Raw genomic sequence first — 15,299 nt, 5'->3', positions numbered from 1 at the left:
TTTAAAAACTGAAAGTCTTCTGAGTAAAAATTCAACATCGTGTACATAGAACCCTTCACATCATCCATTGGTGCAGACTGTTGCGCTCAGTACCTGATGCACTTGGTTTCGGGGTCCATGAAACAATGGTATGGAACTAAAAGATCCTTTGCATCCCCAAATACGACCCCAGTGCTCTTTGTATCCTAAATCCCTGCTGCTTCCAAGTTTCCAGTCTGGGTAAAAAATTACATTTGAGGAAAAAATCATTGAAGTCATAGAAATGTATAAGGAAAAGCTAGCCCTGTTCTGGTCGTTTGCCTTAAGGTGCTTGAATTAATGGTGAGCAGCAACTGGTTGTTTGCTCTGATATTCCCATCTTTTAGACTGATGAAAGGTTTAATTGTGGGTGACAAAGCTTTAAGGGTTGTGTGTGTGTCAGTGACTTCGGCAGCTCAGCAGATTGGGGAGCACCTGACTTGGAAGACGTAGAAAGTCTTGACCTTGTTATTTGTGACAGCATATCACTTGCTGATGGTGACTGTTAACCTGTAAGGTAAAGCATACATTAGTTGTGCCTCTAGCTATATTACGTGCTACTTAAGTGCTGTAATTGGGTGGGTGTCTGACTAGCTATTACAAGGTAAAAGAAAGGAAATTAGTCTGTTAGATTTAATAATTGAAAAGCCCTTAGTGTGTAGTAGTCTACCAAGTTCTTCCCTGTAAACAAGATTTACATAATATATTTTTAAAAGCTAATGTGTTTGTCCAGTTACTTTACAAAATTTGATGTGTATTTTATAAATTAATATTAAATAGAGTTCGTATTTTATTTACAAGCTGTATTTAGGTGTTTTCCCATTTTAAAAAGCTTTCTTAGAGAGTTCTCCGTGTAATAGAAAATCTTTTTTTTAGTTCATTATAGTTATCTAGTTCATTATAATCCCAAGGGATGGATAGCAAAGTTATTTAATATAGTGTTAGTAAAGATAACTTAAAAATTTTTTTCAATTATACAAATAATACATAATTCTTATTATTTTTTTTAAAAAGGCTAAAATTCTTTTTTGTCCACAAAGCATATTTATTCATACGGTACTTGGTTATAAAAAGAAATTAAAGTGGCTGAAAATGAGTGACTGTAATGTATAATTATGCCAGGACAGCAGGTACAAACTAAGGTGTTTTAGGTAAATTGTGAGTCACTATCTTAAAGATACTGTAGTATAATGGCTTTCAAACATTGTTTAAAAACTGCACGCCACAGTAAGAAATGCATTGAATGTTGTGATCCAGTACACAGATGTGTGTATGCATGTGTAAGGATGGGTGTACTACACACCTATATATAATTGAAAGTTTCACAAAGTGAAACCATTACATGAAAAATGCTGATTTTCTGTTCCATTTTTTAAATGTTTATTGGGCCATCCCCAAACAATTTCAGGATGCACTATTTGAAAAACTCTTGTGAAGCACTTTGTTTTCCACTTGAGAAATTTGCCATGGAAAATACTAGTATATTTTTTTTCCTAGGGGGGGAAAAAGCACTGCATTGCTTTCTTTTTTATTTTGAAATAATTTCAAACTTAGAAAAGAGTTGCATGAAAAGTACAGTTTATACCCTTCACCCCGATCATACCCACATTTGCTTTCTCTCTCCATTTTTCCTGAAACATCTGAGAACTGGTTGCAGAGATCACAGCCCCTTAAGCCCCTAAAGACAGGCATATATTTTCCTGAGAGCAAGGACATTCTCTCATACATTCCTGTATACGACCTCAGTTCAGTTATCAAATTCAAAAAATTTAACATTGATAGAGTAATATTTATTACACAAAACCATACTAGAATCTCACCAGTTGCCCCCGTAGTGTCCTCTGCAGAAAAATCGTCCCTCCATCCAGGGTCTAATCCAGAATCATGCATCGCATTCAGGTGTCATGTCTCTGATCTCCTTTAATCTGGAACAGTTCCTCAGCTTTCCTTTGTCTTGCATAATATTGACATTTTTTCAAAGTAAAGACAAGTTTTGTAGACTGTCCCTCAGTGTGGGTTTGTCTGTTTCCTCATAATTAAATTCAAGTTACGCATTTTTGGCAAGAATACTACAGATATATTATATCCTCATTGTACCGTGTCAGAAGGCACATGTCATTTTATTTCAATATTGTTCATGTTAAAACGCTTTTCAGTGGGGGGGAAACAGTTCTTGTATTCTTAATTATTCTCAAGCTGATGAACGTGAACGGGGACTTAGGAAGTGTATCTGTTTTCAGATCCATCCGTTCTATGTCTTAATTGTTTGCTGATTGGAGAAGCAATAGAAGATGGTGAAATGGCATGAATATTCTTGAGTGTCATTTGCTTAAGTACTTTTTGTGGACCCAGTGATTATTTTTTCTGGCACTGACCTGAGAGGAAGAAAACCATCCCCAATGAAACTTAAATCCTGCGGTCGTGTTCTCTAGAGCGCTAACTGAAGGCTTCTGGCTTTGGATTATGAGTGTATCCAACTCGAATGGCTTCACTAAAAAGAGATTTATTGGCTCACGTAGCTGAATAGTCAGGGCTAGAACTTCAGCACAGATATTATCTAACGGTGCGGCTGGTAGAACTTAATACAATGATGGGAGTGGCCTATTTGCTCATTTGCTCAGCCCACATGGGAGTCACTAGGCCACACATGGATACTGCATGTTTGAGACGTGACTTGTGCAACTGAGAAGCTGAATTCTTAACTCTATGTAGTTTTAATTAATGAATTTAAATTTAAATAGCCACACGGAGCGAGTGGCTGCTGTATTTACAACACAAGCTAGAATTTCTGTTTCCTGCTTTGCGTTTTCTCAGACAAATTACCCCTTTGTGGTGACAAAAATGGCCTGCAGCAACTCTAGTGTACCTTCTGTCATTAACTACCCACCCGGAAGCGAGCCTCCGCTCCCCACCAATCACAGCCAAAGCCTCAGAGCCCACTCTCTCTGGCTCTGGGTCCTGAGCCCACATCTGCGCTGGGTTGGTGAGGGGTGTTCCTCAAAGAAGAATCAGGGAATCAGGGTGCTGTCACCTCACAAAAGAAGGACCCTGTGAAAGGGAAGTGAACACAGTGGCGTCAATTGCAGCTTTTTTAAAGAGTATTTGGGTGTACATTTCTCGTCAAGGAGAGAGTTCAAAGCATAAGGTACTGTGCAAAAGGTAAATGGGAACAGAGGGCAGTCCTCTGTCAAAGGAAAATGGTAAAAGTGGAAATGAAATTTGGGGTCTAGTGGCCTGTTCTGAATTTGATGGAAAAGTTTAAATCTCATAATAATGGCAACGTTTGCTTTTGTGTTTTCAGATATTATTGTTTTATTTTGATTGTATTTACCATAACTAAATCTGATACAAATGTAATGTATAAAGAGTACATAGAAACTTTAATCTGAAATGGCAGAAAGTTCAAAATTCATTACTTTTGAAATACAGAAACAAGAGAATCGTGGTCTTAGAGTAATGGGTGATTCCCAAGGGGTTGGAATGGGGTAGGGTGGGTGGGACTGGTAAGCCAGTCTCCCCTTACATACACACCCCACTGCGTTGTTGCCACTTGGGTATGTATGGGCCCAGCGTTGCCAGCTCTTCGAACTTTTAAGAAGATACCAGAAATCCAGAATTTCCCGTGGAACATCCTGATTTTTAAAACAGCTCGTGAGACAGACCAAACAGACCGGCCAGCCCCAGCTGGCCTGCAGGCTACCAGTTTGCCAACGCTGTCTCAGAAGCTCAGAACCATGGACCATCAAAGGCTCTCATTCCTTTACTGTGAAACCATCTCCTCATAGGTCACCGCGAGGATTGAGGACAGTGCCTGAGGATTAATAAGCGCTCTGAATGTCAGCTGTGCTGTCCACTTCTCAGGGCGATGGCTGAGGTCCAGAGGGATTCAGCAACCAGCCCAAAGTAGTCCTCCAAGAGTGTGGTCCCCAGACAGCAGCTTCGGCATCACTTGTATGGAAGTTAGAGATGCAGATGCTCAGGCCCCACCTCGGTTCTGCTGAATAGACCCTCTGCTGGTGGAGCCCAGAGATCTGCATTTTAACAAGCTCTCCTCAGGTGCTTCCTGTGCCTATTACAGTCTGAGAAGTCCTCAGATCCATCTGTATCTCTCCTTCACTCTTAGCAGAACTGCTTTAATGAGCATGGCTTATAAGGTCTTCTGAAATTCATAAAGATGTACGGAAAGCCTTCATCTACTCATCTGGCATACGCTGTACTGTTAACTTGGCGAAAGTAAGCTTCAGTCTCCAGCCCCCTGTGCAAGGGACTCCACTTCCTTAAATTAGTATAATCTGACTTTCCAGAATCGCAAGGTTGATCGAATACAGTAATTCCCCACACAGATCATTAGAGGTGTGCAGAAAATAAGCCTCTGAAAACTCCAGGTTGGATTTTTGTTCTGGGCTATCCACCAAAAGAGAAGACCAAAAAAGGCTAGAATTTGACTAATAGTACAACTCACAGATTGTATCAGTACAGCATTCCTTTTCCATCCCATCTCCTAGCAATGCCTGAAACGACAAGGAAATAGCTTTTATGGCATTGTTCCACTAAGACCTGGAACAGGTTCCACTCAGATGAAACAGGGCACTGTTCTTATGGAACATAAGAGTTCTGTTCCCAGGCTTTCTGTCCTGCCAGCGCGTGCTAGCTTTAAATCTACAGTAGGGTAGTCAGTCGCAAATCAGGTTTTCCCCAACATTCCCAGAGGCCTTCAGCTGCTGTCTCAGGTATGTACCCGGGGTGACTCCAGCAAAAATCTGTATGCTTAGTGACTCAGAAACTAAATCATTAACTTGGTAAATACCTGCCACGCATGGGTAAAGGGAGCTTGAAGGAGAGGGCTTTAGAATGTGGGCCTCCAACAATGCCGTGATGATGACAGCATGGGAACAGCAGTCCTGGTCAGTGTTGCTTCCCGGGTGGATCAGTGACTAACGCCAGAATCATCTGGAATCAGAATCCCCAATCAGTCACTCTCAGGAGTAACAATCCACACCAGGTAACTTAACAAGGTAGATTTCATTTGTTTGAATCTCTAGCTGGTAAAGCAGAAAAATGTGGAGAAGGATTCTTGGTTTAAAAGCATACATAAAGCAACTATACCCCCAATACATAAATAAATAAATAGATAGATAGATAGATAGATAAATAAATAAATAAAATTAATAGACATTAAAAAAAGTAAAAACACCCATACAGACAACTTTTAACTAGTTGATGTTTAAATCGGGTACATGCATTTACACACACACACACACACACACACACACACACACACACATACACATACACATCTGGTCTGCCAGAATGTGGAATTAACATTAGTGTAATGCAAAAAAAAAAAAAAAAAAAAAAGGATAAAAAAGGACTTCCCTGGCAGTCCAGTGGTTAAGACTCTGCACTTCCACTGCAGGGGACACAGGTTCAATCCCTGCTCGGGGAGCTAAGATCTCACATGCCACCTGGTGCAGCCCTGCCTTCCCATCCCCCCCCAAAAAAGGATAACAACGTAATGTACGCTTCTGACACACGTATATACAAAATGCCAGACAATACTTGAAAAATGATTCCAAACAAATCTCACCCCAAAATGGCCATCGTAAAAATGTTTCATTCCCTTGTGGAAGGCAACAGTCAAACCTTTGCAATAAAGTCTTCGCAATTCCGTTGTGGCCCGTGAGGGTTTTTCTAGTGAGCTGGCGTCCATGTCCTCCCTCCACCACCACGGGGCCTTGACTGGTGCTCACAGGGCCCGTGCCCAGTGGGACTGGCATGGGCCTCCATCAGCCAAGCAGACAGCGGAGAGGGAAGAAATCAACAGTGAAGGGAGAGAGCCAGGGGAGGAGGCAGAGTGGCTGGGAAGCTGGCCAAATGGCAAAGGGCTGAATGGGCTACATCAACTCCTGACAGCTCCTCAAATATCCTCGCTGTCCTTTCCCGCTCACTGCGTGGGTACCAGGGGAACACAAAACCCCTTTGCCTGGACGTCGCCAAGAATTCATAAACGTTCATTTTTAAAACAGCATGTTAAGCAGAGCGAAATGTTCATGATTTTGAGGGATGTGACAAACTGGATGCAGAAGGTGAGGTCACCTTGACATCCCTTAATCAAGTCGTGAAGTTCAAGTTCAGCCTGCCGATTGCTTATTTTGATCATGGTTAGAGTTTTTCCTCTTTTGCAGGGTTTGTGCCTGAATGTTGATGGCTTCTAGGATGGAGGAAAGATGACAAGACTGATAATGCTTACTATCTGAGTATTTTCTTTGTCTTTCCTCTTTTAGCCTTGCGAAGATAAATAATGGTTAAGGATGGATAAAATATTTAACAGTGGCCATGCATAATTTATTCCTGAGTTGTTGCTCATTTCCAGTCCAATAGTTTGCTCTCAATTAGGACTTCTCAGAACCATGATGTCTCCTTGGCAAACTGACATCATGCTTATTTTTACTCTGTTCTTCCTAGGGCTAATTGTTTTTATAATTTGTTGTTGTTGTTGAAGTACTCATTCCTAGATGTTCTCTTCATCAAAAGCAAAAGTCAAAATTCGAGGCAAGGTTTTTTTTAATATTCATTTCTGGTCCTTACAGTTAACTCAGAGCTTCAGAGAAAAATATATTTGCATATATAACTATCTCTTACAAAAACTAGACTGGCTAAGGAAGCTGTGTGTCCAGTGAAGTAATATATGATTTCAGAAGAAATTTTAGGGAAAAAAGTATATGAAAGAAAAGAGTCACCCCCTCAAAAAAGCACTATTCAGAGATAACCACTCTTAAGTTTTTCAGTACATATGCACAATGATATATATTACCTAATATGGATTTTGACAGAAACAGGATCTTACATACATCTAAATTATTCTGTAATTTGCTTTCTTCAGAGGGCAATATATTGTGAATGTCTTTGCTCTGTCAATACAGCTCTACATCTTTTATAATGGCTTCATTGTATTTCATTGTATAGATGAACCCTCATTTAATAAAACCAATTCCCTTTCGTTTGCTGTTTCCATTTTTTTCCCACAATTATAACAGTGCTGTGGTGAGCAGCTTTGTAAATACATATTTTTATTCTTTGTTCAGTTAATTACTTAGGATAAATTCCTAGAAGAGAAATCATTAGGTCAACACATGTGTTTTTTTGTTTATTTATTTATTTTTTTTGGAGAAGGAGGGGGCATTGGTTCATGAATATATCCAGTTTCCTTCCGGAAAGGTTGTTCTAATTTAATTCCTCACCAGGGGTATGTGTGAGTTGTTTTCCCCTCCAAAACACCAGATTTATTATTTTTATGCTTTTCCTACTTAATAGGGGAAAAAAGCGTCTCTTTATTTTGCTTTACGTACCTTTGATTATTAGTTTGAAGGGCTTTTTAAAAACTGTTTATTAGTATTTCTTCTTTTATTAGCTTCTCCGTTTGGGTCCTTTGCATAACATTTTAAAAATTGAGGTATCAGTCTTTTCTTAATATAGAAGTGCTTTGTAGATTAAGGAAGTCAACCTTTTGGTCATCATTTTTTCCTAATTAGTCATTTGCTCCTAACTGTGTGTATCATTGGCTTTTGTATTTATTCTGTAGGAATTTCTTATTGTCCATGGTAAAATTCTTTATTCTTTTCTCTAGTAGTTTCCCTCTCAAATTATATAAATGCCTACCCAGCTTTTAGTCTAAGTTCCATATTTCTATGATTTTTTTTACATTTAAATATTTAATCCATCTGATAATTCTTTGGCCATCTAATCTTTGGTTAAACTAAGAGATGAGATTTTTTTTTGGTTTAAATTCTCCATTAATTGTTCTATCATAATGTATTGAATAAGACACTACTTTCTCATTGAATTGTAATTCCACCTTTATCATTTGCTAGTTTCTTACATGTTCTTGGGTTTGTTTTGGCCAAATCATGATTTGTTAATCTACTTGTCTGCTTTGGAAGAATTTCATGCTGTTTTGATTACTGAAGCTTTAAAATACATTTTAGTTTCTGTAGACAAGCCCTCTTATTCCTCCCCAATTGTTTATTTTTTACAAATTTAGTTATTCGAATGGTAAATAAATTCACATGGTTCAAGCAACCAAAAAAAGTTTTTAAAAGTACATAGTGAAAACACTTTCACCTTTTTTGGTCCCCAGTTCACCCAACTGTCATTCCCTTCCCTTGGGTACCAATTATGCTCTGTTTCTTGCTTATCTCTCCATAGATTGTTTTTTTCATAGATTTTTAATGTAAATCAGACAGTATGAAAATATACTATGTCCCCTCTTATTATTATATAAAAACAGCATATTCTACCCTTTGCTTTTCTCATTTAATATATCTTTGGTAATTCTTTCCTTATCACTAGATAAAATTCTTCCCCATTCATTTATTTCCATTCCTTTTTCTAAATACAAACTTTTAATTTTGGAATTGTTTTAGATTTACAGGAAACTTGCACAGATAGTACAGCATCACCCAGGTTCCTCGGATGCTAACATCTTATATAACCATGGTACCTTTGTCAAAACTAGAAATTAACATTGGTATATGTCTTTGTCTTCTCCAGCTGCATAACAAAACACCACAAACTGGGTGGTTTAAGCAACAGAAAGTTATTTTCTCAAAGTTTTGGAGGCTGGAAGTCCAAGACCAAGGTGCTGCTGCTGTTTCCCTGTGTTCTCACATGGCCTCTCCTTTGTGCAAGAGAGAGAGGGAGGGAAAAAGAGCTCTCTGGCATCTCTTCTTATAAGGACACTAAAGGCACGAATCTTATAGGATCAGGGCCACACCCTTATGACCTTATTTAACCCCAGTTATTTTTTTAGAGACCCCATCTCCAAATACAGGCACACTAGGGGTTAGAGCTTCAACATATGAATTTAGGAAAAGGGGAAGAAACAACTATTCAGTCTATAACAGTACATTACTATTGACTGAACTTTAGACTTTATTTGGATTTCACCAGCTTTCCACTAATGTCTTCTTTCTGTTCCAGGATCTAGTCCAGGATACCACATTGCATTTAATCCCCATTCACTTTCGCAGCTCCATTACATGCAACCAATTTAATATATTAAACAATCCCTTATTGCTGGACCTTTAGTTTGTATCAATTCTTTTGCCACTGCAGCTATGTGGTAATTAATAATTGTATTCATAAGTCATTTTGCACATGCTAAAATATAGTTGTAAGGTAAATACCTAGAAGAGGAATTACTGAGCAAAATGCACATGCATTTGTAATTTCAATAGAGTCTGCTGGTTTGTGTGTCAATTTGTATAACCCAGCCAACAAAGAGTGGGATTGCCCATAACCTTGCCAAACCTGTGAATTTTCACCACTCTGATGGTTGAAGAATGTATCTTATAATGAGGGAGGTCAAACATCTTTTCATATGATGATAATCTACTTGAATTAGCTTTTCTTTCAATTATTTTTGCATATACTTTGCTCATTTGACGTTTTCCTTATCATTTTCCAGAAGTCCTTTATAGTTGAAGATTACACCTTGACTCTGTATTGGCAAATATTTTTTTCCCCTCTTGTCATATTGTTTTTCCTAACAAGCAACTTTATTGAGGTATAATTTATTCCAATACAATGTACTTTGAATGGACAGTTCAATGAATTTTGACAAATAGAATACATCCATATAACCACCACCACGATCAAGATATCAAACATTTCTTATATTATTTTGGAATATGCTTAGAGTAGTGTTTGCCGTGCAGAAACTTTTCATCTTTCTATAGTTGAAATTTTCTTTTATGGCCTCTGAATTTTGTATCAAAATAAGAAATGCTTTCACATTCTGAGGTTAAGTAATTATTCATTTTTGACTTCTAATATATTTGTGTCCATCAACTCAGGAATAAATAAACTAACTGTGGTACATCCATATAATGGACTATTTGGGGGCCACAAAAAGGAGTAAAGGTCTCATGTGAGCCACCACATGGATGGACCTTGAAGACTTCATGCTAAGTGAAAGAATTCAGACGCAAAAGGTCCCACAACATATGATTGCACTTATATGAAATGTCCAGAATAGATAAATTCATAAAGACAGAAATTAGATTAGTGGTTGCCTGGGCCGGAAGTAGATGGGAGGTTTGGGGAGCAATGGCTAAGTAGTGTAGGGTTTCTTTCTTTCTTTCTTTCTTTTTTAGTGTTTCTTTTTTGGGTGATAAAAATGTTCTAAAATGGACTGTGGTGATGGATGCCCAACTCTGTGTATGTACTTTAGTCTACACCATTGACTGTATACTTTCAACAGGGGGACTGTATGGTATGTGAACTATATAGCTCAATAAAGTTGTTAAAAAATGATTCACAAACCCCATTCATTCAAAATATATGAACTGTGCCATGTGGATTTTGTGGCAGTTGGGGGGTCACAGCAGTGAACAAGAGGGTGCAGTTCCTGACCTCATGGAGCTAACATCTAGTGGACCTGCTGTCACACTGTATCCTTGGAAAGAAGACACTTGAAAAAAGAAATTTCCGAGACCATCAGAAATTCTTCTGGCTTCTAATTCACATTTCTTGAAGAATAGTGGTTTCAAGTGACTGGACAGACCAGCTGAATCAGAATCTGCATTTTACCAAAATCCCCAGGTGACGCGTCATTCACCTGGTACATTCAAGTTTAGGAACCAGTGACCTAGAGGTGAATTTTCAACCAAAGCAGAAACCCTGTCTATACTGTCCCTGTTTAGGAGGAGACGGCCCGACTCTGCTTGAATTGCCCCCGAGGTGGAGCCTCACCCCTCGGAGACCCCATCTGTTTATTCACATACAACTCACCTTTGGAAACTTTCCCCTTCACTTTAAGGTGAAGTCCGCTTCCCTTTAGTCATACCTGTGTACTTGTTTTATTTTGTTGTGTTAACAAATTCCCCCAAACTCAGAGGCTTAAAACGACACACGTTTGTTATCTCAGTTTCTGTGGGTCAGGAGTCTCAGTACAGTTACCCTGCTCCATGGCTCAGGGTCTGTCTCACAAGGCTATAGTGAAGGTGCCGCTGGGGCTGTCTGAGGCTCGAGTCCACATCCAACGTCAAGAACATTCAGGTCGATTTTTGTTCCTGCATTTGTAGGTCTGAGGCCCTGGGCTCCTGGAGGCACCAGCTGTTCCCTTCTCCGCGGCCCCCAGAGGGGTGCACAACAGTGTGACTGCTTGCTTTCCTCCGGTCCAGCAGGGGTGCGCCTCCCTGACTCCTTCCAGCTCTGACCTCGAAAGCCTCTTTAAGGACTTGTCTGATTAGGTCGGACTCACCCAAGATAATCTCCCTTTTGATTAACTCCAAGTCAACTAATCAGTAACTTTATCATGGGAATGATAACCCATCGTATCCTCTGGCTCCCCCCCCCCACCCCGTACTTGGGGATTATGTGATGTACGCCAGTGGGCTGGAATCTTAGAATTCCACACAACTCCAGGGGACGCCATGCACGCCGTTGTCTATGTGAGTGGTGTTCTGCACAGCTAGGCAGGTGGGGTTTCTCTGTTTTTTCGTGTCCCTGGCTCAGTTGTCATTCTTCTCTCAGCAGCCCCACGGAATTCATCAACCCCTTCCTTGCGATCTTCCTTTAGATAATCCAAGCTTTCTCCTGGCAAAACAGCTCCTGATCCTTCAAACTGTCATTACATGTCATAAGGTTACATGAGCATCACATGAACATAAAGTCAGTCATAAACTGACTATGTTCAGTTTGTCTCAACAGACATTTATCAAATGCGTTCTTGGTGACCAAAACCTTGCCACCATCAGCTATATTATCTATCTGGCCATCTTCTTTGTCCTCCCTTGAAAACACTCTAGTTTGTCAATATTCCATTTATAATGTAGGATTTATTGAGCACTTACTGTATGCCAGCCAGTGTTTAAAGAAGTTTTTTGTAGATTGTCTCATTGAATCTTTTCAGCAATGCTGTGAAGTTGTATCATGCCATTTTACTGATGACGAAACTCAGGCACAGAGAAGTTAAGTAATTCTGCCAAGGTCACACAGCTTTTAGGTGGTTGGAACCCAGACAGTTTGACTCTAGAGCCTGTGCTGTTAGTCACTGTGCATTGTTCCCTCCCAGAGGTACATTCTGTACCCAGCAGGAGCCCTCCAGGGGCCAGAAGACAGTCCACTTCTAGCTCTTTGTACTGCATTCTGTATTTTTTAGTTAATGCATCCTCATCCTCATTTGCTCTTTAGCAGCTGTGTTATTTCAATATCTTAAGTTAAACTCAAAATCAATTTAAAAATTCTCTGTGGTTGTCACATGAACTGCTGAAGACGAGGTTTCCCACATCCTCAATAATCCTCAAAAAAGTAAATACTTTTTTCTTTTTTTTCTGCTAAATATCATTGTGTTTGCTGATGGCCATTGTTACAACCAGGGGCCCCTCTCCGCTTATTTGCTGCTGAGATGCCTGCAGGTTTCATATAGAGCAGGATCTCTTTTATGGAACACCTAATGTGTACACAATGCCGTACCCTGCCTGTACTCCAAAGACACTTAAGGGCCTTTGAATCCTAGTGAATACAGATACAGATTCCTGAAGCAAGAAACAAATATATTCCAATGTCCCAAATAGTCTAATGAATACTGTTTTACCAGGGCACTTAACTACTTTCTAACATCTTCTGACGTATTCCGATCCATCTCAGTGTGATATAGATGAAAGAGCCACGGGCTTGAAACCCAACCCCACGCAGTTACATACATGGGCCTGGGCCACAGTTTCCTGAGCCTCAGTTTCCCCAACTGCGAAACAGAAAATCAAGTCCATAATTCCTTTTTTTGAAATTTTGAAATCCAGGAAACTGAAAACCATTCGCTTTTTTCCCCATCGGGCCAGCAGAAATGCATTGACCAGCAGAACCTGAGCCGGACTGGCATGAGATTTATTTAAGACCCTTAATGAGCTCATATAAGGGGACTGACTATTCATACATTCTACTGAGAAATACGAAGTCTGATAACAGGGTGCTGCCCCACTCGTCCTGGAGTTGTCACCTCGGGTGTCCTATGTGCTCCATGTTAACATTCTAAACCCAGGAGTTCTGATTCTGAAACATGTCTGGCCCCAGGGGTTTTGCATTAGGGGTGGTGGGCCTGTAACGCCCAGGACTGCCGGAGCCTGCAGGAGAATTTACAGAAGGCGCTAAGCTTCCGCCTGGGTCACCGAAGCCCGGCCACTTCACACCTTGCTGGGCAGGGTCTTTTCCCTCCAGCGTCTGTTTAAACGGAGGCAGAACAAACAGCCTGGGACCCACATTTCAGTAGCTGGAGGGGGAAGGAAATGCCTCTTTCCTCTAAACCCAGGATTCTCCCCTCACTTTCCAGGACCGGGGCAGCTCTAGCTGGAAAGCCAAACGTCGACACATAGGGAGCACTTTGAGTCTCGACGCTTGGCCTCTTGCCTCCAAAGCTACGAGCCCCTTTGTGCAGCTCTGTTGTGGAAAGAAAAGGCACAGAGAAAAACGGATCAAATGCCTGAGGAGAATCAGAAGCTTTTCTTTTACAGGGAACGAAGGGGATGTGCTATCTCCTATTACCATAGAGAGATCATTTCAAAACTGTGATAGGAAAATGCTTTTAAAACCTGGGTTTTCACCATGCTTCTATCAAGAGGGGTGGTGTTCTAAATCATGTTGCTGGTGGCGAAACAGAGACACTAAGCAGGAAAGTGACTCCAAACTTTAGATGAATGTGTTTATTGAGGACTGACTTCTAGGTGCAAAGGCTGCCACTGGACTCCTACAGCAAGCCCCCCAAAACGCCCGAGACGTGTGTTCTGTCCTCCAGGAAACTTCTGTCTGATGGTGGCCTTACTTTCAACTTAGCCGAAGGTAGAAAGTATCAGATGGTAAGCTTAAAGGGCTCATCTCTTTGCGGGTCAGAAAAAGGGCCCTGGAAGAGTGACCTTGAAGGCTGGGTGGAAGGCAGGGAGGGCAGTGGGCCCAGGGGCAGACGGAAACGCTGGACGTCCATGTGGAGCCCGGCAGACTTGGGGCATATTCAGGGGACCCCGGAAGCAACACCCAGACACTTTCACAGTCCAAGAGGTCAGAGAGGGGGTGGGGAGACTGCAAACTGGGGCAGCTCCTAATTGCCGCAGGGCAGGCCCACGGTTTCCTGAGCTTCCCTTTCTTTTCGAGAGAAGCCACAGTTGAACGTGTGAACTGTAAAAGGTACCATTGAAAGATGCAGATATTTAAGCACGACGTTGTGCAAATCCAACACACCTACAGATGCCTTCGTTTGGGCCGCGCAGTAAAAAAACACCATAGCCTGCGTGGCTTACAAACAGCAAACATTCATTTCTCACAGATCGGGAGGTTGTAAGCCCAAGATCAGGGTGCCAGCAGGGTCAGGTTCTGGTGAAGGCCTGCTTCCGGATTGCAGGCGGCTGACTTCTCTGCGTGTCCTCACACGGTGGTAAGGGCAGGGGAGTTCTCCTGGGGTCTCTTAATTTATTTTAATTTTTCTTTTATATGTATATATTTTTTATATTTGTATTTTTCTTTTATATAAATATATATGTATATATATATTTTTTCTGCAGAGCTCCTTTGTCTTCGAGTTAACCTTTGTGAAGGTGATGGGGGCACAGATCTTCCTGTGGACTAGACACCCCAGCCTGGTCTTCTTGGGTCACCTCTGTAAGAGCACTAATTCCATTCACAAGGCCCCACCTTCTGAGACCATCACCTTGGGGTTAGGATTTCAGTGTATGAACTTGGGGGAACACAAACCTTTGGTCTATAACGGCAGGCTGCGTGGCAGGGCCAGGACTCAGGTGAGGCAGGCGAGATGCCCAGGGCACACAACGAAAGGAGACCCTCACTCCCTGGGGCCAGTCCTGACCGGGAGACCCCCTTAACAGTTTGTACTCCAAGTGTCTCTCTTACCTCCTCCGGGCCCTGGCTCTGCTCTGTGGGCTCCCATTTGCATCTTAGGGTTCAAAGAGAAAAGCAGTAGACAGATTGGCAAGGGAGGCTTGGGGGGTGGAGGTGTTTGAACTTCACTTGGTGAGTACTGGGGAATTAAGAGCAGGAAGAGAGGTGGCTACAGGTGCTTTGGGAGGGCAGTGAAAAGCGGGGGCTGGCAAAGGGGCAGGGCAGCCACCAGCTTTCCCAGTGCCAGGCTTCCCTGCAACAGGCAGTGTAGCGTGAGTAGCAGGTAAGGACCTGGGTTCTTCCCTTGACCGATTATAATCCCTGGCAAGTGACTTAACCTCTCCGTGTCTCAGTTTCCTCACTCTAAAAGGGGCATCAGCAGAGCCTCCCTGCCT

The sequence above is a fragment of the Aethalodelphis obliquidens genome, unplaced genomic scaffold, assembly GCF_003676395.1.
Source record: "Aethalodelphis obliquidens isolate GAN/ISIS:26980383/991018 unplaced genomic scaffold, ASM367639v1 scaffold57, whole genome shotgun sequence".
Lineage (NCBI taxonomy): Eukaryota > Metazoa > Chordata > Mammalia > Artiodactyla > Delphinidae > Aethalodelphis > Aethalodelphis obliquidens.
This window is presented reverse-complemented; position numbering follows the sequence as displayed.